Source organism: Herpailurus yagouaroundi, unplaced genomic scaffold (assembly GCF_014898765.1).
Source record: "Herpailurus yagouaroundi ecotype Mexico unplaced genomic scaffold, PumYag 140, whole genome shotgun sequence".
Classification (NCBI taxonomy): Eukaryota; Metazoa; Chordata; class Mammalia; order Carnivora; family Felidae; genus Herpailurus; species Herpailurus yagouaroundi.
In genome coordinates, this window is record NW_024412395.1 from 29,529,720 (window position 1) to 29,548,774 (window position 19,055).

At 33.7% G+C, this 19,055-nt stretch overlaps 1 long non-coding RNA gene across 1 annotated transcript in view; it reads right to left on the reverse strand.

Annotated features, from left to right (window-relative positions):
• Nucleotides 1-19,055, reverse strand: part of LOC121030530 (uncharacterized) — a 289,158-nt gene that overhangs the window by 216,312 nt on the left and 53,791 nt on the right. The gene's annotated exons all lie outside the window — the stretch shown is intronic.

Sequence of the window (19,055 nt, forward strand, 5' to 3'; positions counted from 1 at the left end):
AATCCCTCAATAGCATCACATTGTTAGATTCACAAGTTGACGTGGTTGACATTATCAACATGTTTAAATTACAGTAGCTTTTATTTCCCTTTCATTGGTTCTGTAGGTAAATGATAGTGTAATATTTGACCTGTCTTCCTAATGAATTTATTCTACTTAAAATACTTGAATTTAAAAGCCACGATTTTATGTATCATTCAGAAGGAGTTGTCTAGACAAAGATAACAGGTCTCTGCACAGTTTGGACTTCCTGTTTTGTTCAATATGTATAAAGGACAATCCACATCATTGGTGTTTTCTCCATGGTCTGTAGGTTTTCCATAGCAGTGCCTTTTATTCCACTGTGATGCTATATGAAATGTTTCTTCTTCAGAAATGGTGTGTAATATAAATATATAGAATACACAATGTGTAGTGTATTGTATATATATCTAACAAACTGCATTTGGGTTTCCAGGATTTCATAAAGAACTTCTTGGCATTTGTTAATACAAATTTTTGTACAGTTAGGACATTCTGAACAAAGCAATCTAAATTTACCAATAATAATAATAATAACAAGAAGAAGAAGAAATAAGAAAAGCAAAGCAAAGCAAAGAAAATAAAAGAAAGGCAAATAAAAGAAAAAGGAAAAGAAGAATTGATTGAATTGTTCTCTCTAGTTTGCATGATGACATTCCATGGTCTCTGGGCCCCGACCAAGGTAAACTGAAATAAGGATTAACTGACTATCGCAAAGGCTAATTTACAGAAACCACATGAGGAGTTCTGAGCACAGACAGCACAGATAACAAAAATATTATCCACGTTGTTTACAGTGGAGTTAGTCAGTTTATTAGTTGCAGTGCTTCATTATGTATAAACGATGCCAATGATAGTCTCCTAGTCAAAATAAACAGGCATAAAGTGTTCTGCATATACAATTTGTGGGGAATAGTTACTTCGCTATTTATTTAATAATTGACCATAAATGGAGTCAAAGTGCAAAGGGAAAAACTAAAAAAGCAGCCCACTAAGGGCTTTTTGAAAGATTGATAAATAATGTGGAATCTCAATTAGGCTGTAGAAGGAATGCAGATATTAAAAATTTGGTCAAGAATCTAATTAGCTGGAGGTAATTAAACAGTCTCACACGGGGTCATTAATCTTTTCCACAGACCTTTGATGTTTTGCACACTGTCTCCTAGTCATTAATAAAATTCATAACACTCCACTTTGTGCTGTTTTATCATCATGTTTTTTCTCTGTAAGAGCATAGAGCAAGTGTCATTGTATCACAAGGGCCTTACTTTAGTTAATTTCTTTTCCTCCCCCCATGCTTGTTAGGATTAACTATTTAATGATACAAACAAAAAGCAAATGGCACATTTAAACTTGTCCTCAACTTTACTAAGTAATACAATTTTACAACTTTGTCATACTTATATTGCAAGAGAGAGAGAGATTTCTATTGTCCCCTTGTAAATGTTTCTTAGAAATGGTAAATTACAGTGGAGCTACATTTAGTTATCTAAAGATTTACATAGTCACATATCAAAGTTGTAACTTTTCAAAAAGCAGAATAATGATTTAATTAAGAAAAACAGACTAAATGGAAATTGTGGAATACAAAGTATGAACAACAAAGCAGGAGAATGTCATTTCAGTAGTAAGTTTCAAAGTAATGCCATTTTTAAAACTGTCAGTGTTATAAAAGACAAGGAAAATACAAAGATTGCATTTAGAAAGTATGATTCCTGTGATTCAGAAGAAAATATTTTATTTATTTTCATAAGTGTGATGTTTGTATATTTATTATTTTATTTAAGTTATTAACCAAATACATTTCTGGAAAAAAAAACTTGTTGTTTTACAGAATTGATTATAATAGAGCATGTTACTCCAAAAGCCGTTCTACTTGTCCCCTGGTAGAATATATTGAATTAGAAGAGAATGCTAAAAGAGATTGAGTGGTTCTGAACATTTCACTTCAGAGATAATGTTCTCACAAAGATGGCATAAGAGAATATATAGGAAATGAGATATTCATCTAAAAATACCTGAAGAATTCATAGGCATTCATTAAAGAAATCCATGGAAATGATGTCTGCAGAATATTAAACACAGAAAATACTATTTTATGCTATTTGGTTGTTTCTGATAGGAAGATTTTCAACCACCTCCCCCCCCCCACCAAAAAAAAAAAAACCAAAAACAACCCTACAGTCATATGCCTATTTAATGAAATCAAAATTTCTGGAAGAAAATCACTTTTTAAATTTTAGGAGTTGTTACATATTATCTCTTATCTTCTCATATTTTGTGTGGGTGAAATCATGGCATACTTTCTTTTTTTAAAAATAAATGCTTATATTCCAAATAATTAGCATTGCTCCTTTTAAAAAAGGTTCTTTTTATCTAAAAATAACACAAAATATTTGCATAAAATTAAATTCTAAAATTTGAAGCTGCCTTTATGACAGACTGTCACATTTTAATATCTATACACACCTTTGTTTAAAAATCAAGAGAAAATAAATTTAGAAAAGGAAAATTATGTCATTAAAATCATAAAACAAAAGCTCATATTAAAGAAAAATGTCTTTGACTCTCCATTAATGGTGCATTATGTAAGATTGAGATACAATCCATTAGACATAATGTGAAGAGAGAAAACATCAACTTCATGTACAAAAAGGAGTTGCTTAGAAAATCCATGTGGAATCCCCAATCAAAAATAGAAACACCCACTCACATTGATTAAAATTTAATAGTGATTTGACTAATCAGTATGTTTATTCTAAGCAATTACATAGTAAGCCTAATTGTTAAATTTGTACAGCTTTGTTATTCTTGATCCTCCAGTGACATAAATTTAAAACAGGTTGAAGTTAATGACTAAAGGAATGTAAATAAAATAGTTAAGTGTTTTAAAATATTAACAGGCTTGATACCACACTGGAGTAACAAAAAAGGTTTAGATCACATTGTAAGCATCAGACCTGTGTAATGGATTCTGCACTTTTTGTTTGTGGAGCAATTAATTTTCTTGGGTGAGGTCGTAAATTGGAGATCTGTTTTTAAAGATATAAAGTAACTTGAAACAAGACAAAAAGTATAAACGGAATTTATTGACACTGTATTTGCATACAATTTTAAATGGAGGAGTTTACATTTTATGCTATGTGTCCTTGTGCCTATGTGTTTGTGTGAGCTTAAGTCATGTCATTTTTATTGGGTATATTTCATCCAGGAGATATCGTCTATCTTAGAGGAAAAAAAAAAAGAGGATTGGACCACATATTAATGTAATTTATCATTATGTGGCATATGAAAACACACATAAAAACAGTTTTAAAACATAGTGATTTAACTGTAAATAAAAAAACATGTATTTAATAATAAATAGCAAAGTTTCATTTTCGTGAAAAACTAGTTAAAATACATAAATATGAAACATTTAGAAGTTTGCTGTGTTGGTATATGCTGTGTTAGCTAACTGGAGACTAAAGTGTGCTTTGAATAGTTTGCTCAAAAATCGAGAAATATATATAATTTGGCAGATATTTTGCTAAATTTATCTTTACCTCTGTTGGTCCTAGAATTTTAATCTATTTCTTTAAGAGTAACAAGGGACAAAAAAGGAGTTCAATAGTATGAGTGTTTGAGGTTCAGTACCACCTCCCAATTTCCTGGTTAACTGTAAGGTCATTCCCCAAACAGCAGGGCATAGGGGAAATATACAATTCTGGAGTCATTATATCATTTCCTGTCCTGTTTCCTGTCAACTGTTTCTGCCAGAAATGGCTAATAATGACCTATTTTCACCAAGCAATAGGAGAAGCTGAAGTCAGAATTAATGCTGTAGAGTTATATCTCTTTCCTAAATGTAGTTATAAAATCTGGACTAAAGAGGGCAGGAGATACTCTATAAAAAAACTACAGAAGACCAAGAAAAAATCTCTACGAGAAAGTCATGAATACATTGCAGTATACAATAAACTGATTTATTTTCAATAAAACCTGTATAAATGTTATAATTACTTTGATGCCTTAACTAGAGTTTCAGTGATATTTGTGGATAGTATGAGCTTTCCTCACACTGATTATTCAGTTTACTTCTCTGCATTTGTATTGGAGATGAATGTTTTTAAAACATTCCTTTAGATTTTAGTTTCCTTCTGGGTATATTAGGAGCAAGGATATTAATAGTAGCCTCGAACTAGGAAACATGTCATGTCACTTAGGGTAAAATATGAGGTCTTTTCTAATCTTTACTCCGTCTTCAAACTTAAGTTTTAAAACCCATGACAACATATGTCACAAATGGATTTCTCTCAGAATTAATGTGAATTTCCACGGATGTACTAGCTGAATAGAATTCTCATCTATTCAGTGCAAATTCATGCCTTCCTCTTTCCTTTTTTGTTATTTTATGAATTTATCTGGCAAAATTGAAAATCTGAAATCAGTCCACATGTCGAGATGTCAATTAATGGTAATGATCATCATGTTTAGGTTGGTGTTCAAGATATATTGGTGAATGAGAGATAAGGCACACTAACTTCTTCCTTCTTTGTTTTTAAGTGACACACATATTTATTTTAATCTGTAGGTATCTAGTTAAACTGGCACCTCCAAAGACATTTGTAGATATTTAGATTATTAAGTAAACAGGGAAATAGTTCTCTGAAACAATTCATACTATATTTTTCATTTGACTCTTATCCAGTTTATTATTATTTGCAAAATGCCAAATTTTAACTTTTTAAAAATATATCCTTAGAAAAATATTTAACAATTATTGGGATATGTTACTTGTTATGACAATAAATATTTTTTTCAATATAGTGTACTTTAACATAGTATCTAATTCTAAACTATGAAGGTGTTACATTAAATAATTATTATAATTCCTGTAATGGATCTGAATGCCATTTTATTGACCAATAAGTTTAAAACTTGAATAGCCAAAAATAAAAAATCAAAGTGCTTGACCTTATTAACGGGATAATGCATTTAGGCAGCTAACGATAGCTACCTATACAGATTTTAACACTGAGTTTAAGTGTCTGGAAAACTCAGATTGCTTCTATCTGGGACAAATTTTGTAATTCCCCACCTCTCAGCATATCAGAAGTAAATATTGGTCCTATACATTTGGATCCTTCTAAGTGTCTAAGTAGTGGACACTTCTATCAAGCAAAGACTGAGGTAGATAGAGGCCAACCTTCTCTGGAATTTACATGAATGCAAGAAACGGCCACCCTCCAAATCACAAGGAAAAGGCTGTAGACCACACTTACCCATGTCTATAAATAACTCTTTTTATATGGAGTGGATGAATCTGAGACACCTCCCTAATGTCTGCAAGGTGTTTAATTCTTCTGTCTTGCAAAGACCAGATTTCTGCTTATTTGAAGAACAAGGGGAAAAGAAGCCATTTCTGTTACAATGGAAAATAGCTTGCAGATAGTCATAGAACTTACGGGCGTGGGCGAATATTACTTTGCATTCATAAATAATAAATTTTACATCTGCAACAATGAACTGAGTATTTAATGCAAGTTTTATCCTGGTGTCTGTGGTCTGCATGTTTTATGTGTGAAACTTCCAAAATGAGATGTTCTGAAAATTCTACATAATTAAAACATTCTCATAACATCTGTTGATCATAAAGACTTAAAAATCTGTGACTCTTTGATTTCTGGATAGCATGTGGGTTATTTTGGACTTGCTGATGTCCAGGTTGTTTCTTCATGATTTGGTGTCCTAGAGCTGAAACCTTCCTAGATTTGAATTTAAAAAGTTTAGTATCAAGTTTGACTTGATACCTAGATGAAGGTCTCTACAACACTTACACTGATTGCTTTAGGACCACCTAAGGTCTTTCATTATATGCAGTGCCCTCTTGAAATCTACAGAATTATTTCATTTGCTGAAAACACATTATTCTATCCGTTGAAGTTTAGTTCACTTCAGGTCAGTATTCCATTCAGCAGATCTGAAGACAGTAAGCCAATCTGTCAGAATAAGCAAATAGATATTTCAGTACCTGGCATTCCTTAAAGTACACGAATATAATTCCAGTAAGTACTATTTTATAAGACAAAGAAATAAGAAAGTCAGGGATGATATGGAAATTGCATTATTATTTTTTTAATGGTCCCAGGTTAACAGTGGGAAAGAACAATATTGAAAACTGTCCATGAAAGTCAGGCTAATAATGCTGCTTAAAAATTATTTTGTTCTTGAATAAAAAATACCTGAATTTTAAACAAATGGTACATTGTGTACGCTGGGAAACTTTAGGTTGTTTTATTTTACTTCATGAAGATTTAAGTTACATTCAATATTCAGATACAATAAAAATATATGATTTTTGCCAAGTTGATACTTGAATAGGTATAACTATAAAATAGCAATGATGATTTTTTAAAGACATACAGATTTCCCAAGGTTACTCATTAATGTAGATATTTTAAGTATACTTAGCTACAATCATTGGTTATAAGAAGTGTTTATAATTTCATTTGTAAATCTCTTCTGATCTCCTTTAGCAATTTTTCCTCTTGTTCTTGTCTGTCACAGAGCTGAGTTTTGTTCCCAGTGCTCCTTAGCGTTATGGGGTGGAGAAATACAGGTTTTAACCTAACAGAGTTTCAGTATCTTTATCTGAAAAAAAAAAAAATAATTCCTATGATCACAATTCAGTTGTGTTATAGTTTTTGGCATTAATGTTCTCTCAATTCCTTAAGGTCTTAGGATATTTGAACAATAGCAAGATAACTGGAAAAAACATATAACCAAAACTTTTAAGAAGATAACACTGATCTAGATATATGAAATCTAAATTATTATTAAAAATCAGTCACAGTGATTTAGAGCTGTTCCTCACATATAATTAATTTCCTTTGACTCAGCCTGTACACAAGTTGAAACCAATGAACTCTAACACAAGGCTTAATTCAGTACTCATGGCACTGCCCTCGTACCTCTTCAGGTAGTCAAGATCCAACACTAAGATACAGCAACATGAGGAACCAGCACCTTCAGCCCAGTAGAACAATCAATGAAAATATTTTTAGTTAAAGAACAGAGAGTTGTGCTGATACTTAATTTTAAAATTTAAAAATGTAGTTTGTTAATTTATGTTTTCTAACTCCTATGTATGTTTCTATGCAAAAAATACTTAGAAATTATAGTTTTATCTTCATTCTGTCTTCTCTGAAACCAAAACAAACAAACAAAAAACAAAACAAAACAAAACAATGGTCAGTTCATCCCCAATTGAATGAACAGGTATAATTACTTCTAAAATGTTATTAGAGGGAGGTGACTGCTCATGTTAACAGAAGAGGGCATTGGAAAAAAAAAATAATTGCTTTTGATATTCATCTAAGCAACCTCTATCAATAGCACTTGCCATGGAGCACAATGGGGAATGACTCGTTTTCCTTTTTTTGAAAGTTTTTAGTCTAGTTCTAAGTGTGTGCAATATATTTCAGAATATCTTTTTCTTTTAGACTTTTCTATTTCACTTTCCCCTCTTCATTTTTCTTCTGACTGCCTTCCAATTTTTCCCTGAACTTTGTTCCTTCTGTGAACTTTTAACCCACTATTTGAACTCCAATTCCCTAAGAATAAGACTCATTAACTTTTAATTGGGGTTGGAATATAAAAAACGTTGGTTCTAGGGAATTGTTCTAATTTTTTTCCACCCTACTTTAAGCTCATTACCTTCAAGACATGTGTTTGAAATATGTCACATAAAACAAACAAACAAAAAACACTAGAATTTAGTTGCGATCTTTTTTAATTTATCATATAACTTTCTGGAAAGCAGTGGAACATACATATTGGAGATAACTGACAGTATCTGAAGAAAACATGAATTCAGAATTTGATGAGACATTTCTTGGTCTTAGTGGGTTTGTTTCTACTTGGTGATCTGGGTTTATTTCATTACATTTGTTAATTTTTTTAAATGAGGCCTTTATAAAGAACAGTTAAATTTATCAATTTCCTGTAATGGCTCTGTTTTTGTGTTTTTGTTTTTTTGTAATTGCTTTTTTAAAAAGTGTTCTCTGATGTTTATTCTACATGTTTAACAAGTTAATGATAATAAAACACATTTAGGCAGCAACTAATAAACTTCCAAATATTAACAACTTCAATCATAATTTGGTATGGGCACCTCAAACTTTAGTTGTTTTTTAACTTTTTTGATTTTTGTTTTCTAACTTAACTAATTAATTTTTTGAAGTATAGTTGACGCACAATGTTACATTAGTTTTAGGTGCACAACACAGCGATTCAACAAGTTTATACACTATGCTCTGCTTGCCGCAAGTGTAGCTACTATCTGTCACCATGTAACACTATTAAAATACCATTGACTATAATCTCTATGCTCTGTTTCATTCCCAGGACTTATTCTTTATTGGTTTTAAGTTTATTTATTTATTTATTTATTTATTTATTTATTTATATTTATTTATTTAATTAATTTATTTATTTATTCTTAATGTCTATCCATCTTTGAGACAGAGAGAGACAGAGCATGAACAGGGGGAGGGGCAGAGAGAGAGGGAGACGCAGAATTGGAAGCAGGCTCCAGGCTCTGAGCCATCAGCCCAGAGCCCAACGTGGGGCTCGAACTCAGGGACTACGAGATCATGACCTGAGCTGAAGTTGGACGCTTAACCGACTGAGCCACCCAGGCGCCCCTACTTATTTATTTTGAGAGAGAGGGAGAGAATACACATTAGCAGGGGAGGGGCAGAGAGAGAAGGAGAGAGAGAATCCCAAGCAGGCTCTGTGCTGTCAGTGCAGAGCTGCTTACTGGGCTCTAACTCGTGAACTGTGAGATCATAATCTGAGCCGAAATCAAGAGTCATTAACTGACTGAGTCATTCAGGCACCCATGACTTATTCTTTCCATAACTGGAAGCCTGTATATCCCACTCCCCTTCACCCATTTTACCCATCCCCCAACCACCTGTCCTCTGGGAACGTTGGTGTGTTTTCTGCATTTATGTGTCTGTTTCTCGTTTTTGTTTGGTTTGGTTTGGTTTGATTTTAGACTTCTGTAATGGCTTTTTAAATAAAGTAGAAAGGTTTACTTTTTAGCCTTAATTTCTTTTTTTTTTTTTTAATTTTTTTTTCAACATTTATTTATTTTTGGGACAGAGAGAGACAGAGCATGAATGGGGGAGGGGCAGAGAGAGAGGGAGACACAGAATCAGAAACCGGCTCCAGGCTCTGAGCCATCAGCCCAGAGCCCGACGCGGGGCTCCAACTCGCGGACCGCGAGATCGTGACCTGGCTGAAGTCGGACGCTTAACCGACTGCGCCACCCAGGCGCCCCTAGCCTTAATTTCTGAAGAAAAATAAGCTTTATAAACATCATTTTGTATGGATGGATTTGCGTTCATCGAATTAACTTCCTCGTTCTCTTTTATTATCAAGTGATAGATTCAATACTTGAAAATATCCTGAAAATTTAAGATTATATCATGTATTGAAGTATTTTCAATTAAAGAAATATCTCAATTAAATATTTTGGGGTGCCTGGTGGCTCAGTCGGTTAAGCTCCAACTTGAGCTCAGGTCATCATCTAGCTGTCCGTAAGTTCCAGCCCCGCATCCGGATCTGACAGCTCAGAGCCTGGAGTCTGCTTTGGATTCTGTGTCTCCCTCTTTCTCTGCCCCTCCCCCACTCACTCTCTCTCTTTTTCTTTCTCTCTCTGTCTCTCAAAAATGAATAAACATTAAAATTTTTTTTAAATATTTTCACCCTTCCAATTAAATTTCATAGTTAAAGCATCCATTTAATTATGATAAAGTGATTGAGAAAAAGATTTGCCCCACTGCATGCAAAGTTTTGTTCTTCTTCTAAAAATGTAGTTTAGGGGCACCTGGGTGGCTCAGTTGGTTAAGTGTCCAACTTCTGCTCGGGTCATGATCTCACAGTTGGTGGGTTCAAGCCCTGCATTGGGCCTTGTGATGACAGCTCGAAGTCCTAAGCCTGCTTCAGATTCTGTGTCTCCTTCTCTCTCTGCCCCTCCCCACTCATGTTCTGTCTCTTTCAATCTCAAAAGTAAACATTTAAAAGATTAAAAAATAAATAAATGAAAATGTAGTTTATATTAGCCCTGATACCACACAAGTCCTGATACAACACATGAATGAAGCATATGACCAAAAGTACGAAAATCTACAGTGTGACCTTTCCTAGGGTTATAGCTCAGACACAAGGGGCCAGAATGCCATTAAATCCACATTCTTTCATATGATGCAAATCTCATGTTGGGTGATATAAGCAGTTGTGCCTGAATAATTTGATGTTATGAAGTTATATTCCCTGGAGTATAGAATGTTGGACCTATTTGAAAGATAAAGTTAAAATTGGTCTGCTTGATAATTTTTCATCTCTTTTCTTGATTTTCTTTTTTGTGAATTTTATTAATTATTACTGAATGTCACCATATAGATTAAACATTATGCAAAACTCCCATTTGTACCCACTAAACAATATATTTGATGCTGGATCAATCCAGGATCAAATGGGCTAAAGATATTTGGAACAAGTAGTATTTGCCCAGGAATTGGGAACAGTAGAGGAGTATGAGTATTTCTAAGAGGATTAATCACAATATTAAACAATCAGTAGAAAAAAGCACGGGCAATCAGTCGATACTGGTATATGCTGGCTGAAAATTAGTAGTAGGTTTTCATAGAAGACTGGGCAGTCTGAGATCTTCCCTTACAGACTAGTACTGATCACATGCCAAGGAACTGGTCCTTAATACAAAATACCTAGTTTAGAATTAACTTATTTTTCTTATAACAAGTAATGTGATCACACTATTTTTTAAAACATGAAAAATAGCTATAAATGCAAAGTTTTGAAGCACCGTATTTCTCCTATCTTATGCTCAAAAAGGTGTCATATTTGCTAGTTAGTGGAAAGGCCAATAAAACACACCTACCACTGGAAGAGGTCATCAAAAAGACATGACCACCAGTTAACCCACAAGTTGGACCCCAGCAATTAGAGGCTCCTCTCCCCTTTCACTGTCGTTGAAATACGTGTTCCTCTTGCCTTCCCTCCACCCAGAAACTGCTTCAAGAATATAGCTTTGACATAGAAATGTGGTGTTGAGACAATCTGGATTGGGTGCATAACCGAACTCAGTTAAGGACTCTGCTGAACTGATGCTAGTGGCAGGTGTAGAAATCTACTTAGTCTTGTGGCCATCCAGAGCAAGCCTCAAGACAAGGAAGTTCTCTTGCTTATTAAACCTGCCATCTACCGATCTTGGCTGGTCTGCCTCTTTCCTTGGTTTCCTTGCCCACTTATAAGAAGACTGATTTTAGATTATACTCAGGAAGCTCATGAGGAGGTTTCACAGTAACACATGCATATACACATATGTCCATACATACACAAATAAAACAAAATACAGTAAGATCATGTCTGGCATATGATGCTGTAGAACAAATAGACTTCAGAGATAGGGGAGTCCAAATGAAGCATATTTTGAGGAAATGTAAATTCAGCACCTAAAAAAATTAGCAAAAATTTGACAGGAAATGCAGCCAGGTTTACTGCAGAAGCACAGATCTTTAGGGAGTCTGAAGAATATTTAAGAGCCCCTTTTGTCAACCTTAGCCCTCAAATTTTATCTTATGCCTGAAGAGTGGTAATTTAGACTACTAAGTATTCATCTGACTTAGAAGAGCTGCTGTTTAGCCAACTGGAAGGTAAAGAGCTTATTTAAAGTCATCATGCTTAACCAGCATCTGGTATATCTTTAGCAGGTATAGATATATTCTGCAACACTATGAAACTTGAATTTGAAAGATTCAATGATCTTGGACAAAGGAGCTTTGAGATTTCATCGCCTTTGTTGACCTGTCTTTAAAATATGAAAATCAAGTTAGTTCTTAGTTCATTTCACATGTATTTCTTTCTCTCCTTAAATCTTTCTTTATGTGGTGGCTTGGGAGGTCCTTTTAAGCTGCAATTATTTGGAGACATATTTTCTTTAATTCACGAAATAGATGCACAAAATTAGGCTTGAATTCCTGGCTCCGTGCCAACGACTAGCAGTTTTCTTCAGCATTTTTTCTTTGCTGCTTCCATAACTGGATAGATGATGGTGACTTTTAATGGCTGCTTTGGGGCTTGGGAAAAATATATATACATGTGTATAGAAAAGAAAGCTATTAAGGACAGGAGATTGTTGAAAGCTTTACTGACTTTCATGCTGTGAAGAGAAGAGGCCAAGATACCTTATGCTTTTGATGCCTGAGGGTCACTAGCCAAAAAGGGAAAGGAGAAAAACACACTCACATGTTGAGGCTCTGATTTGAAATCATTTTTCTTCTTTCCATCTCTGGGTACCCAAATAGGGTCAAAAAGCCAGCACCTCAGTTATTTCGTTGAAAGGTTAACAAATGTCTCAACTTTCAGCACATATTCCCACAAAAGTGAAAACTAAGTAAGTTGAGCTTCGAGTCACTAATGCTTTCTTCCTGTTACAACTGTAGCCTCATGGTGAACTTTAGAAACAGGTTCGAATTTTTCATAATAATTTCCCCCTGACATAAGTGGTAGATAATTAAACTAAATTCTTCCCCTCAAGAGTCAGGTTATTTCTGCAGTCGGATAAGTCAGATTGGTGTGAAATGTGATCTAAGGTTCAATCAAATGTTATCTCTTCTTTAAAAAATGGTATCCAAGTCAGTCATTACATGTATTGTTTACATTTAGGAGAAACTATGAGCTCATGTTATGACCAATACTATCATCTTGTGAAATCGCAAGTGTCTTTTTTTTTTTTTTAAGAAAATGAAAACAGTTCTCTCAATGTGCTTCATGAAGCTCTTTCAGCACTATCATTAATGATCTTGGGTAGAATGGAATTGAGATTAGTCAGAATAGCTACTACTGGACAACTGCCAAACATCAAAGCAAGGCAAACAAAATATGTAAATTCTGTATACATGCTGATTTGGATTTATGAGAATAGTTTTAGTTTTTTAAGTGGGGAAAAGAAAAAAAAGTTTTATGGGATAGACTTTAAATACTGTTGGGATTGAATATAATGGAATGATTTCAAGGTGGGAGAATTTTCACAAATTATTAAGCAATAATTTATTCCTTGATTAAAGTTTAGGAAATATATATTTATATTGCTTCTAAATTATATTTGTTGGTGAGTCCATACAAGCAACACTTTCCAGATGCTCCAGGGAAATACAAATAAAAACCACATTGAGATACCACCTCACACCAGTCAGAGTGGCTAAAATTAACAACTCAGGAAACAAAAGATGTTGACAAGGATGTGGAGAAATGGGAACCCTCTTGCATTGTTGGTGGGAATGTGGACTGGTGCAGCCACTGTGGAAAAGTGTGGAGGTTCCTCAAAAAATTAAAAATAGAATTACCCTAGGGCCCACTAATAGCACTACTAGGAGTTTATCCAAAGAATACAGGAGTGCTGATTCATATGGGCACATGTACCCCAAGGTTTATAGCAGCGCTATCAACAATAGCCAAATGATGGAAAGAACCCTAATGTCCATCACCTGATGAATGGGTAAAGAAGATGTGCCTTATGTAGACAATGGAATATTACTTGGCAATAAGAGAGAATGAAATTTTGCCATTTGCAACAACGTAGATGAAACTGGAGTGTATTATGCTAAGTGAAATAAATTAGAGAAAGATAGATGTCAACTGTTTTCACTCATATGTGGAATTTGAGAAACTTAACAGAAGACCATGGTGGAAGGGAAGGGGGAAAATTGTTTCAAACAGAGAGAGAGGCAAACCAGAAGAGATTCTTAAATACAGAGAACAAACTGAGGGTTGGTGGGGGTGGGTAGGGGAGAGGGGAAAATGGGTGATGGGCATTGAGGAGGGAACTTGTTGGGATGAGCACTGGGTGTTGTACATAAGCGATGAATCACGGGAATCTACCCCCAAACCAAGAGCACACTGTATATACTGTATGTTAGCTAATGACAATAAATTATATTTAAAAAAAATAAAGATGTAACTTACATAAGAAGAAATAAGTTTCCAGATGCTCAAAAATGTATAAGTTTACAATGTATTAGAAGTCGTTCCTATACTTAGCAGTCCCATGTACATGATTGTTAGTTATTATGGAAATGTTTACACACACATCATACTGCCGTTCAACTGAAGACGATGTGAATTCTGTTCACAAAAAGTAAAATCATGTTTTTAAAATAAAAGTCAAGAAAAGCAACAAAACACAACATTTATGTTATTTTGCTGTGTATGTATGTACTTATGTATGTATTGTCCACAGCTTTGTTTCCTTTGGGCTGATAAACATGCTACTATGCGCTCACCTCGCCACTGAAGAATGGTTAAGTCTCTAACCTCTCTCAGTCTAGTGCTTTTCTTTTTTTTTTTTTTAATTTATATATGAAATTTATTGTCAAATTGGTTTCCATACAACACCCAGTGCTCATCCCAAAAGGTGCCCTCCTCAATACCCATCACCCACCCTCTCCTCCCTCCCACCCCCCATCAACCCTCAGTTTGCTCTCAGTTCTCAACAGTCTCTTATGCTTTGGCTCTCTCCCACTCTAACCTCTTTTTAGTCTAGTGCTTTTCCATTCTAGTACTCATTTGTCTGAACGAAAGCAGACATCTACTCACTGTGATGACTTAACTTTGCATGGTAACATACTTTTTGAGCAAATTTTACATGTTATCTTGTTTATCCTTATTTTATTGTGTAAGTAGATGGAAAATGTTATTATAGTTAATTGTAAACAAGGAAACTTAGGCACATAAAAGGGAAGTGATCTTTCTAAAATCACAGAACTAGTTGATGACTTATTTTTATTTTATACAAAGTAAAAAATTAATCATGGTAAGTGTCTTGTATATTTAATCCCTGTTTCAAGGTAGGTATAGTATCTTCATTTTACATTTGAGGAAAGAAAATGTTAAAGTTAATTAACTTTCACAAGTTTATACAACCAGCAAGGGGTAATGTGCAATTTTAACCTGGCTAAGGCTGACTTTAAAAGTCATTCTTCAAATATATATGGTCTTTAGATTGGTCTATTTTTTTTTTGTATCCTAGTCTTATTAACAAATCATAATTTTCTCCTTTTTCTTTAGTTTTCTTTTCTTTTTTGGTGGAGATTATGACTCTCAATTAATGGAGCTCAATTTAATACAATCATAAATTTTGCAGAGAAGTAGCAGTTATATACTTCATTTGCAGATGGTTAAAATGTTTTGTTTTATTTATATTTTATTAATTATCCCATTACAAAAATCTCAGTGATCTCTGTACACAAGTATTTCATCAAAGAATTATTGCGTCTATGCATAATGTGTGGCTGTCATTGCAGAAAGGAAAAATAAAGCTAACCAGAATAAAATTTCAAGCTAAGCAAGGGATTTTTATCTTCTTAAATATAAATCATGTTTGCATAAAGTTCACATAAAATAAACATAAAAATATAATAATATAATAATGTTCCTGTAATAACTAACCACCTTAGGAAATAATATATTATACATACTATTGATATTTCTGTGTCCCTTGCTCACATTTATTCTCCATCGTCTCTGCAAAGTTGCATATTTAGTATTAATCCATCTCACGTATGGCTATACATTGTAAAATATATATATATGTGTCAATAAACAACATGTAGGATTTATGTGATATATTTCAAAATATAAAACCACCCTTTTGAGTCATAAGAATACAGGCCTGCCTACACTGAGGTTGAACCAAGGCAATAGATACAAGTCCCTACACTACACCATCAATTGAGCAATCATCCAGTAAGAAGCAACAGCAGAATATCACACAAGAAAAGAAAGAGAGTGGAGATACTACATCTATGGCACAAACATGTGAGAATGAAAACCCAGAATGGAGGAAGAACCATGAGATAATCCTTATCACTCTGCAACTCCCACTCTAAGGTCAGCTGATGGTAAAATACATAGATGGATGGATGGATAGATAGATAGATAGATAGATAGATAGATAGATAGATAAACAAAACAGCCAGAACCTTACACTACCATCCTTAAAGAAGATATGTCCATTTGCAAGCATAAATATTATTTTCTTCACTGCTTTATACATTATGACTCATATTAGGTGAAAAATTGCAAGACAAAATAGAAAGAAAAATAGGAAAAACTCACATATTAAAGAGAAAATTTATAGATTCAGGCACAGATATGATCCAGATGTTTCAATTATCAGATTGAACCTTAAAATAATCATGATTAATATATTAAAGGGTCCAGTAGAGAAGATGGGTATCATGTAGGAACAAATGGGGAATTTCAACAGAGAGAGTAGAACTAGAAGAATTAATGAAAATAATACAAAGGAAAGGAACAGGGGATAGCAGCAAATAATAATAATAATAATATAATAATAATAATAATAATAATGACTTCAAAAAGCTCACCCTCAAAATAGCTGAGGAAAGTAATTAAAATACAAAATTAGCCAATAAAGTTATCAAAACTTAATCACAAATAAAGAAAACCAGGATCCAAAAGCTATGGTATGAAAAACCTAGAAAAACACACAAGTTGTAATAAAATATCAAATTATCTTACACATATGTAATTAGAGCCTCATGAGAAAGGGAGGGAAAGAATATGCAAGAAGAAAGATTTGAGAGATAATAGCTAAGAAATTTCTAATAATCATGAAAGATATGAAACCACAAAACCAAGAAGCTCAGGGAAACCCAACAAGATAAATACGAAAGCACACAACACAACTATATGCCCATAATATTTGAATTTTCAAATTGCTTTAAAAAAAGTTAAAGGGAACATCTTTCAAGGAGCCAGAGAGAAAACAAAAATAAGAAATACAGCTAACATCTCCTCAGAAACTATACAAACCCAAAGACAATGAATCGACATTTAAAGTAAAAAAAAAAAAAAAAAAAAAAAGGGGGGGGGGTTGCCCGTGTGGCTCAGTCAGTTGAGTGTCCAGCTTCGGCTCAGGTCATGATCTCACAGTCTATGAGTTTGAGCCCCGCATCGGGCTCCATACTAACAGCTCAGAGCCTGGAGCCTGCTTTGCAATCTGTGTCTCCCTCTTTCTCCTCTCTCCCTGCTCATACTCTGTCTCTGTCTCTCTCTTTCTCAAAAATAAATAAACATTAAAAAAATTACATTTCCAAAGTTTAAAAAAAGGTTAATTTAAAACTCTATACCTAGGAAATATAGTTTTCAAAAAAAAAGGGAAAATATAAACTATTATTTAGTTATTATTTTAGTTACATATTTTTGTATTTCTTGATTTATGGGAATTTGTTATGTCTTCAAGACTTCTGTGCTGCTTGTTCATCTATTGTATAGATACAGTTCATCTATCTATATAACCGGTTCATCTATTGTATCTATTGTATATATTTTGTTGTATAAATAAACTCAACTTTTAAAATCCATTTACGGCTGATATACATCGAGGTTTTTTTTTTCTTAATGTAAACATTACTGAACTAAGCATTTGTAATTGGTATCTTCTGATAAATTATACATGAATTTTCTTCTATGGTATAGGGCTAGGTGTGGAATTTCAAGTAAATGTATATGTATTATATTTTTTTACATTAATGAATATCCAAAAAATTGCAATGTGAAGTGTTTTAATTAATTTTCCCCCCCCCCCCCAGCAGTGTAATGTCATTTTTCGTTTTCCTAAATTCTTTTCATAATGTGTCACATCAGGATATTTAACATTTTGTCAAACTTATTGAAATATAGCTGGAATCTCACTGTCATTTTAACTTATAGCTCCTTGATTACTACTGAGGTTGAGGAATTTTTCTATATATAAAAAATTTTTTTAATGTTTGATTTATTTATGAGACCTATAGAGGCAGAGCATGAGTAAGGGAGGGGCAGAGAGACAGGGAGACACAGAATCTGAAGCAGGCTCCAGGCTCTGACCTGTCAGCACAGAGCCTGACGTGCTGCTCAAACTCACAAACCACAAGATCATGACCTGAGCTGAAGTCTTAACTGACTGAGCTACCACGCTCCCCGGAACTTTTCTATATTTATTGGACATTTAATTTCTTCTGTGAATCAACTATTTTAATATTTCCTTATTCTTCCTAGTAAGTGTAATTTCTTTGTCTTATATTCTGTTCATTCATCCTCTGCATTTGTAAATAGTTTTTTTGCAGTCTATTTTTCTTTCTACCTTTTTATGAAGTCTTTTGATGCATGGAATATTTATGTTTCAAAAAGTCAATGTAAAAATCTTTCACTCATGGTTTTCACTGTCTAAGTTTTATTAAAAATATTCATTTCTACTTTATCCAAATATATTTTCTTCTTGATATTTCAAATTTTAGCTTTCAATCTTAGATATTAAATATACCTAATATTTCTTTTTGAATAAGTAAGGTAGTGAGTAAATCTTTATTTTTCTTATGACGTGGTGCTCTAGAATCATTAGACCATTTATTCTCCACTAAGTCTTCAGTTGTATTAAGGTATTAATGAAATGTGACAAAATACATTTAGTTTTGTCATAACGAAGTTTTCATATATATATGCAGTCATAAAATCATCACTTCAGTCAAGAGATAAAAACGGAGGGTCTCCTGGGTGGCTCAGTCGGTTAAGCGTCAGACTTTGGCTCAGGTCATGATCTCCCAGTTCGTGAGTTTGAGCCCCACATCAGGCTCTGTTCTGACAGTTCAGAGCCTGGAGTCTGCTTTGGATTCTGTCTCCCTCTGTCTCTGCCCCTCCCCTGCTCTTGCTCTATCTCTCTGTCTCTCAAAAATAAATAAACGTGAAAAAAAAAAGAAAAATAGATCCCCAAATTTTTCATGTCCCTTTGTAATTTCTCCTCTAAACTTTCCCTTCCCACTCTGCCCCTAGACAACTACTTCATATTTGTTTTACTTATCTTCAGGGAAGCCAATTACATGTATGTTAAGCTGCTTGAGGTTGTTTCACAGCTTAATAAGGATCTATTCATTTATTTTCTTGCCCTTTATCTGTTTCAT